The sequence below is a fragment of the Berghia stephanieae genome, chromosome 15 (genome assembly GCF_034508935.2).
Source record: "Berghia stephanieae isolate SIO BIC M18660-M18661 chromosome 15, UCSD_Bste_1.3, whole genome shotgun sequence".
NCBI classification, from domain to species: domain Eukaryota; kingdom Metazoa; phylum Mollusca; class Gastropoda; order Nudibranchia; family Aeolidiidae; genus Berghia; species Berghia stephanieae.
The window spans coordinates 8599341-8608873 of NC_088374.1; positions in this window are offsets into that span (position 1 = coordinate 8599341).

Here is a 9533-nt window from a genome sequence, read left to right on the forward strand (position 1 = left end):
TACACCCTTGCTGGACGGCAGAGTCGGAAGAGCTGTACCGAGAGTACCAGCAGACCCAGTCCCAGGACGCAGCCGATAGACTACTTCAGTCTCTGGCAGAGGGAAGGAAGCAACGGTGGCAGGAGACCGTGGAAAGTCTCGACTTTACACACTCCAGCCGCCACGCTTGGCGTTTGATAAAGAAATTGGACCCGGATCGGAATGTCGCGAAGGCTGCACCGGAATGCGAGGCAGACACAATTGCCAAGAACATTAAGAACCGTAGTAAGCGGGTCCCTAATCAGGCTTTTGAGCGCGGTGTCCGCAAGGCGTACCGTACGATTTTGGACTCGCTACCTGCGGAGGAGTCGGACTGGACAGCCCCGTTCAGTGGGTGCAGCCATTAGCGAAGTGAAGAACGGCAAAGCAGCAGGGATAGATGGTGTATATCCCGATATGGTGACGCATCTGGGCCCCAGGGCACGGGCCTGGCTAGCAGAGGCAATGTCTGACATCCTTGCAAAAGGAAAGCTTCCACAAGTGTGGAAGCATGCGAAGATAGTTGCCATCCTGAAGCCAGGGAAGCCGGCGAAGGAGGCAGACAGTTACAGACCCATATCGCTGCTGAGCTGTCTTTACAAACTGTTGGAGCGTGTTCTATTAAACCGATGGGGGCCGGTCCTAGACGCTGCCCTGCCACCCGAGCAGGCAGGCTTCAGGGAAGGGAGGTGCACCACGGAGCAGGTCATTGCCCTTACAGAGCATATTGAGCACGGGTTCGAGAGAAAACAGCAAACAGGTGCTGTGTTTATAGACCTATCAGCGGCGTACGATACGGTCTGGTGCGAAGGGTTGATGCTCAAACTTGCAAAAATCATAAGGTGCAAAAAGACCTTGAAGTTGTTCTCTTCGGTCTTAGGGGAAAGGCAATTCCACGTCGCGCTGGGAGACGTCACGAGCAAAGTAAGGAAATTGAAGAATGGGGTCCCTCAGGGGTCGGTACTTGCGCCAATGTTGTTTAACGTTTACATTAGCGATATGCCGAACACTTCCTCCCTGAGGCTGGGATACGCAGACGACTGGGCACTCGTTACTCAGAGTAAAGTGTGGACCCGTCTCGAGAGCGTACTCAGCGAGGACGTCACCAGACTCAAATCCTACTTTGACAAGTGGTACCTGAAGATGAACACTTCAAAAACCGTGGCCACTGCATTTCACTTATGCAGTGGTTGGCACACCCGTAAACTGAATGTCCTAGTCGGGGACCAGCCACTCCCATATGAGCCGCGTCCAAAATATTTAGGGGTGACGTTGGGTTCATCTCGAAGGGGTTGCCCGGAAGATAGAGAAGCGGAATAGTCTTCTGAGGAAGCTGGCAGGATCGACTTGGGGCGCTAGCCAAGCGCTCCTGAGAACATCCGCCCTGGCACTATGCTATTCCACCGCGGAGTATTGCGCTCCAGTGTGGGGTAGAAGCAGAAACGTTGAGAAGGTGGATGTAAAACTTCGCAAGTCTATGCACATAGTGTCGGGAACGCTAGCAACAACCCCTAGAGAATGGGGCCCGATAATGGCGGCGATCCAGCCCCCCGATGTCCGGAGGGAGACCATTACGGGAAACTGGCAAAGTAAGATCAAAGAGAGAGGGAATGGAGATACCCCTCTCATGCGCATAATGAACGGTGCCCCCGTTTCGAGCCGAAATAAGTCCCGGCAACCCTTGTACGCAGAATCCCTGACTACGGACAGAGCTGCACATACGAGATGGAAGTCGGTTTGGACGAATTCAATCCCTCGTGGGGGCGGGGACCTACACTCCTCTAAGCTTGGTGAGAAGTTGCCAGGCTTTGATACCAGTAAGAGGAGACACTGGGTAGCTGCGAATCGGCTTCGGTCGAGGAGCTGCCTAACGGCCGGTACGTTACATCAGTGGGGTCTAACTTCCTGTCCAATATGTCCACGCTGTGGGCAAGAACCCGAAACGGCAGAGCATCTAGTCGAAAGGTGTGTTGTGACGATGCTACCAGGCGGGTTCGCGATGGTGCACGAATGCGGACCGGACTTTGCTGATTGGGTCGATCGTCATAACATAATAGTGTGAACCATAAGAAGCCGTACGATTGCTTACGGCTAGAGATCCCTACGAAGATTAAGGTTTAAATGTTTGGGCGTTGGTTGTTTTGATTTATCTGTATTTGGATTGAACAAGACAAAACGAAAAATAATTTTAAAAACGTGTTTTTCCCCCAATGTACGCCAGGCACGCCCAAGTGTCACAATATTAATATTATGTAAACAATTTGATCAGCCCAGCCCACCGTTCAATACTTCCAACTGTCTCGTAAGCAAGACTGAGGTTTAACATGTTTGGGCGTTGGTTGTTTTGATATGTTTGTATTTGAACCGAGCAAAATAAAAAACGGGTTTGTTTTTTGTTTTTCCCAAGGCTACGCCAGGCTAGTTTCACATTATTATGTAAACAACTTTATCGGCCCAGCCCACCGTTAAATAAATATTAACGAATTCAGTGGTTAAAGATTTTAAGTCTTCCATAGGACATCGTGTCAACTATTTGGTGTGTCACTGAATTTTTACAAATGTACACACCTGATAGATCACTGGTCTGTAGCACACCTAATCTTATCAGAAAAAAAAAAAAAAAAAAGAATACTCACTCCACCAATCAACGGCTATCACCATCATCACCACCACCATCACATTTACATTTAATATCAGCTCCACTACCACCACCAACACCACAATCACCATCATCACCTTCGTCGTCATCGTCATAATCATTATCCGCATCATCTGAGATTTTATTTGTAAATGTCCCTGAAATTTGAAACTGAGGGTAGGCACGCCTACATTTGTCTCAATTGGATTCAATAGTCTGATGTCACGTCGCCCAGCAACGGCGACCATCGTGGTACTAAACAAAGAAAATCTGTACTTTTTATTCTTCATGCTGGATAGAACTTTTCATATGTCTTGTGATCAGAATGTGTAAAAGTCAAAACATGATCAGATTTATAATGGTTTTTTATTCCCCTGGGTACGCTTTTATGCTCGTCTGAGAAATATTTCATAAGGGCGTCCGCCATTGTTCCGATAGTTTAGAACCAGTTACTAAGTTACCACGCGTCATTACGAGGGAAGTGACGTCACGACTGTTGAAAGCGTCGTATTGTCAAAGGAAGGGGTTTCAGAATTGACACAACTGGGTGTCAGAAGTGGACCAACAGTGTCCGGTTCTGGACAAGTGTCGAGGTCCCATAAACCAAGGCAAAACACACAAAGTATGATAATGGACACATATTTGACCTAAAACTTTCGCTTAATGGTGTTTGCAACACCTGCAACAGTTATTTTCACAATGGCTCTCGGTGTGTGGCCATTAGATGTCATTGAGCTATACATTTGATTGTTTCCCTCCCAACCAGGGGCAGGATAAAACCAAGTAATCTCATTCTAAGACAAAGACAGAAAGTTTGTCTTTTTACGGTTTTACTGCGCTTGCAACACATTTAGGTCATATCAGCGCCAGTAAAAAGAAGGAAATGTGAGAGTTGAAAAAATTCTAGATTTACATTTGTAAGCACACAAGAAAAAAGTAAGACAAAGGCTAATGGTTCGAATAAGAAAAGATAAAGATTCCAAGAGCATACCATCAATGTACTTAGTTTGAGATCACCTAAAAGTCTCATCCAGACACCAGCATCTAATGCCACTAAGAGGAACACACTCGAATGCTTACATTATACAATCAAAACAACACATAACAGACAGATGGTGTTCAAGAAAAAGAATATCATCTCCCAAAACTTTACCCAGACCTGCCAACTTGAAATGTAAAATAATCGTAGTTTTCAGAGAGAAGAAATAGAAGTCACTATAATTAACTTTACAAATTAATATTTTACATTTATCAGTATTAAATATGTCTTGAAAACCCTGAATAGATGCTTGTGGCATCAAAGTTTTCTTTTTATCACATTGTAATGAATCAAAAATGTCTATTTATTTCTATTGTTGAAGCCAAAAATTCGTATTTTTACGATTTTTCCGTAGTTGTTGGCAGGTCAGCTTTACCTGTTACATTTGATTTGACTGTTTCCCTCTCAGCCAAGGACTCAGACTAGGGAAAGAAAAAACCTCCAAAAAACAAGTCATCTCAGTCCAAGACAAAGCAAGTTGGAAAACGGATACAAAAAATTGAGCTTTATACAGCCAGGTACTCATTTTACACCTGAGTACGGTGATGGATTTGTGAGTAAAGAGCCTTTTCCAAGGACTCAACTATGCGCCGAGGGCGAGGCTCGAATCCAGGACCTTCCGATCTGAAATCGAGTGTCATACCAGTAGACCACATAGCCGCACATAGACACAGAGTAGGTGCCCTGCCCACTATGATGTTTGTTTGTTTGATTTTAAGGATTTTACAGCACTTGCAACACATTTAGGTCATATCAGCGCCAGTAAAAAAAGAAGAAAATTGGATAGTAAAAACATTATGGATGTACAGTTAAAAGGACTTAAGGAAAAAGTAAGATTAAGACATAGGGGAAATGGTACAAATAGGGAACAGATGTAGATTCCAAGAGCACACGATCAGTGTACTTAGTTTGAGATTACCTAAAAGTCTCACCCAGACACCAGAACAAAATCCCACTAAGAGGAATACACTCAAATGTTTACAAATCATGGGTTAAAATTTTAAAAAATAACATTACATAAGTTTTAAAAGGAAAAAAATATCATCTCCCAAAACCATAACCCTACATTCGACTGTTTCCCTCCAAGCCAAGGACTCCGGCCAGGGTCAGGACAAAACTAAGTAATCTCATTCCAAGACAACGACAGAAAGCAATTGGAAAACAGATACAGGGGGATAGAAGACACAGCAAGTACCTCCCTGCCCACTATGGGAAGTCAGGAACCCCACCCAGCTGCCCACTATGAGACGTCAGGAATCCCACCCAGAAAACAGACAGAAAGCATGTAGGAAAACAAATATAGAGGGATAGAAGACACAGTAAGTATCTCCCTGCCCACTATGGGAATCAAGAACCCCACCCAGAAACCATACACGTAAAAGGTTAAATGGCCTTATTTGTGTTGAAAAGTGAATCAAACTTTGAAAACAAACAGGTTAAGAATTCAATCTTAAATAACAACAGCAATAACAAATTTTAATAAAATAAAGATATTGTTAAAAAATTAATATAAACGTCTCAAAAACTATTTTTAAAAACAAAATGTGACCCATTGTCTCAAAACGGTATTATGTCGGAACGAACCACATGCTTAAAAGTCGAATTAAATGTTCAACTGGTAAAAAATATAAATTGTTGGCATTAGCGCCCTAAAATATGGTATCCATTCTCCTCAATAAAACATACAAATTCAACACAAGTCTGATATTTCTGGCTATTAATTAAATTTTCAACATTTTAACCAACCAGACTTAATACCGTTTTGAGGCGAAGGGTCACAAATATGGTATCGAATTAATAATAGAAGTAATGACAATATAATGACATCATAAAATTCTATAATCAAACCAAACAACTACAACTACTACATCTAAAAATAGAAAAGAAAACAAAATTCACAAATTCTATGCTGTTTTCATCGTCGACATCTTCTCCTTGGAAAACCAAATTATTTAGAATTGCTTATTTTGACAATTAATATGCTTTATCTTTTAATTTAGGGTAGATGGTCTAGTAATGTGTATGTTTTTGTTTGTTTTTAAGGGTTTTACAGCGCTTGCAACACATTAAGGTCATATCAGCGCCAGTAAAAAGGAAGGAAATGGGATAGTAAAAAGTTCTAGAATTACAATTAAAGCATCCAAGTAAAGGGAAGACAAAGGGGAATTGGTTCAAATAAGAAACAGGTGTAGATTCCAAAAGCACTCTATCAAAGTACTTAGTTTGAGATCACTAAAAGTCTCATCCAGACACAAGCAAAGAGGAACACACTCAAATGTTTTACAAATCATATATAATATAAAGAAAGCATAATACAGTGCATAACAGTAACAGAGAGATGATTTACAATTTTAACAATATCATCTCCCAAAACTAACTATATATTCGACTGTTTCCCTCTCAGCCAGGACCAGGATGAAACCAAGTAATCTCATTCCAAGACATAGACAGAAAGCATGTTGGAAAACAGATATAGGAGGAGGATAGAAGCCACAGTAAGTACACCCCTGCCCACTATGGGAGGTCAGGAACCCCACACAGTAATGTGTATGTAAAAGAGTTTGCGTAAGTAGATGTTGAGAAGTTTCTGTATGCGGGTTTGAGTGTACAGGTGTATGTGTGTAAGCGTGTATGCTTGTCTATATAGTCTGAGTTTTGTTTTGTTTTGTTTTTAAGGGTTTTACGGCGCTTGCAACACATTTAGGTCATATCAGCGCAAGTAAAAAGGAAGAAAATGGGATAGTAAAAAGTTCTAGAATTACAATTAAAGCATCCCAGAATAAGGCAGACAAAGGGGAATTGGTTCAATTAGGGATGAGATGTAGATTCCAAAAGCACACTATCAGTGTACTTAGTTTGAGATCACCTAAAAGTCTCATTCAGACAAAAACACAGGTCCCAACTAAGAGGAATACACTCAAATGTTTACATATAATAAAAATGTAAACTAAACATAATACAATGCATAACAGAGAGATGATTTACAAGGAAAAAAATATCATCTCCCAAAACTATAACTATACATTCGACTATTTCCCTCCCAGCCAAGGAACTCCGGCAAGGATCAGGACAAAACTGAGTAATCCTATTCCAAGACAATGACAGGAAACAATTGGAAAACGGATATGGGGGGACACAGAATGTACCTCCCTGCCCACTATGGGAGGTCAGGAACCACACCCAGTAATGTGTATGTAAAAGAGTTTGCGTAAGTAGATGTTGAGAAGTTTCCATATGCGGGTTTGAGTGTACAGGTGTATGTGTGTAGACGTGTATGCTTGTCTATATAGTCCGAGTGACTGTTAAGCGCCATAGAGCAATTGTAAGTGGATTAACTCTCTCCTTACCGACCATATTCAGTATTTTCCCAAAATGTCAGGCTTACCCAGCAGAAAAATGGATTTTTTTAAAACTCAAACAATCTCTCTACAAAACAACTTTTATGTTCTTATTAATTATAAACAAAGGTCATTGTGATGTACAAAATAAATCCGAATAAGAAAAAAATGATATTGTTTTGTAACAAATGTGACCCTCCGTCTCAAAACGGTATTATGTTGGGATGATTCAGACCTCAGAAAGTGAATTTAGAGATAGATTGATGAGAAATTGGACCATAGAAGTTTTTGCAAAGCAAAAAATAGCATGACGTAGAGAAATTAAACCCAAGGTTGATATTTGTGGCTATGATTTCAATTTCCCTAACCGAGTGCATCCCGACATAATACTGCTTTGACACGGCGGGTCACAAATGGGACGATTTTGCAGTTGGTGGTAAGGAAAGAGTTAATTGGCGCTATATAAGTATATCATATTATGATAATTTATCTTTGTGATACAATCAACATTTTATATACACATGTATGTACAATAACATTTCAAAGGCACCAAAAACACCAAGCAACAAAACACAAATTAAAAAACATGAACAAACGTTTTCATCATATTTTGTATTGGAAAGGGGGGGGGGGGAGGGGAAAGAGGGAAAGGGAGAGAGAGAGAGAGAGAGAGAGAGAGAGAGAGAGAGAGAGAGAGAGAGAGAGAGAGAGAGAGAGAGAGAGAGAGAGAGAGAAAGAGCGAGAGAGGGAGAGAGAGAGATCACTTCTGCGCCAGTAAAAAGGAAGAAAATAAGATAGTGATAAAATTCTATAATTACAATTGAATGGACAAAAAAGTAAGACAAAGTGGAATTGGTTCAAATAGGGAACAGACCTAGATTCCAAGAGCATAGCATTATTATTGTACTTAGTTTGAGATCACCTAAAAGTCTCACCCAGACACCAGCAGCACATGTCCCCACTAAGAGGAATGCACTCAAATAATTACAAATCATAAGTTAAGAACAAAATAAAACAACAGACCTAATAAACCCAATCACTGTTAAGTGAACAGGAAATGTCTGTTTGTTTTTAAGGGTTTTACGGCGCTTGCAACACATTTATGTTATATCAGCGCCAGTAAAGAGGAAGAAAATGGGATAGTAAAAAGTTCTAGAATTACAATTAAAGCACCCAAAAGAAACTAAGAGAAAGGGGAACTAGGAACAAATAGGGATCAGGTGTAGATTCCAAGTGCATACCACCAATGTACTTAGTTTGAGATCACCTATAAGTCTCATCCGGAAACAGGCACAAAATCCAACAAAGAGGAATACACTCAGATGCTTACATTATAAATTCAAAATAACAAATATAATAATACATAACAGAGAGATGATTTACAAGGAAAACAATATCATCTCCCAAAACAATGACTATGCATTTGACTGTTTCCCTCCCAGCTAGGACTCCGGCCAGGGCCAGGACAAAACCAAGTAACCTCATTCCAAGACAAAGACAGAAAGCATGTTGGAAAACAGATATAAGGGGATAGAAAACACAGTATCTACCTCCCTGCGAGCAATGGGAGGTCTTGATCCCCACCCAGGTGAACAGGAAAGGGGTGTGTAGAGGGGAATGGAGGAATAGACAGTCAGAGAAAAAAAAAAAAAAAAACATTTCCGTCTCAAACAAAATCAGACCTGATCCATTTGCATAATAATAATAATAATATTAATAATAATAATAATAATAATAATAATAATACATGTAATAATAATAATAATAATAATAATAATGTTTATTTTTAAGGGTTTTACAGCGCTTGCACCACATTTAGGTCATATCAGTGCCAGTAAAAATTGGAAAGTATAAATATTCTAGAATTACAATTAAAAGGACTTGAGGAAAAGTCTCACCCAGACACCAGCACAAGTCTCCACTTAGAGGAATACACTCAAATGCTTACATTACACATTCAAAATAACAAAAATCACAATACATAACAGAGGGATGATTTACAAGGAAAAAAATTTCATCTCCCAAAATAATAACTACGCATTCGACTGTTTCCCTCCCAGCCAAGCACTACAGCCAGGGCCATGGCAAAACTTTTTTTTTTTTTTTTGTTTGTTTGTTGCTTTAGGTCTCTTCCAACACAATTGAGGTTATATGAGAGACCGCTGAAACAAAAAAACAAGCAATCTAACAAAAATAGTACAAATGTAAATCAAAATCATAACCTAAAGATATCATAAGCTAAATTATAAATAACCAAGAACAAACAGGCAGAAGATTTACAGAAAAAAAAATATCCCCTGTCAAAAATACAATCACAAACCAAAGAAGCAGGATAGGCTAGTAAAGAGAAGAAGAAACGACATCACTATCGGATCGTACACCCATGCGAACATCATAGGTATACGATTCAATGGTGATGCTCCCATCCAACCACCCGCATGGCAAAACTTAGTAATCTCATTCCAAGACAAAGATAGAAAGCAAATTGGAAAACAGATAT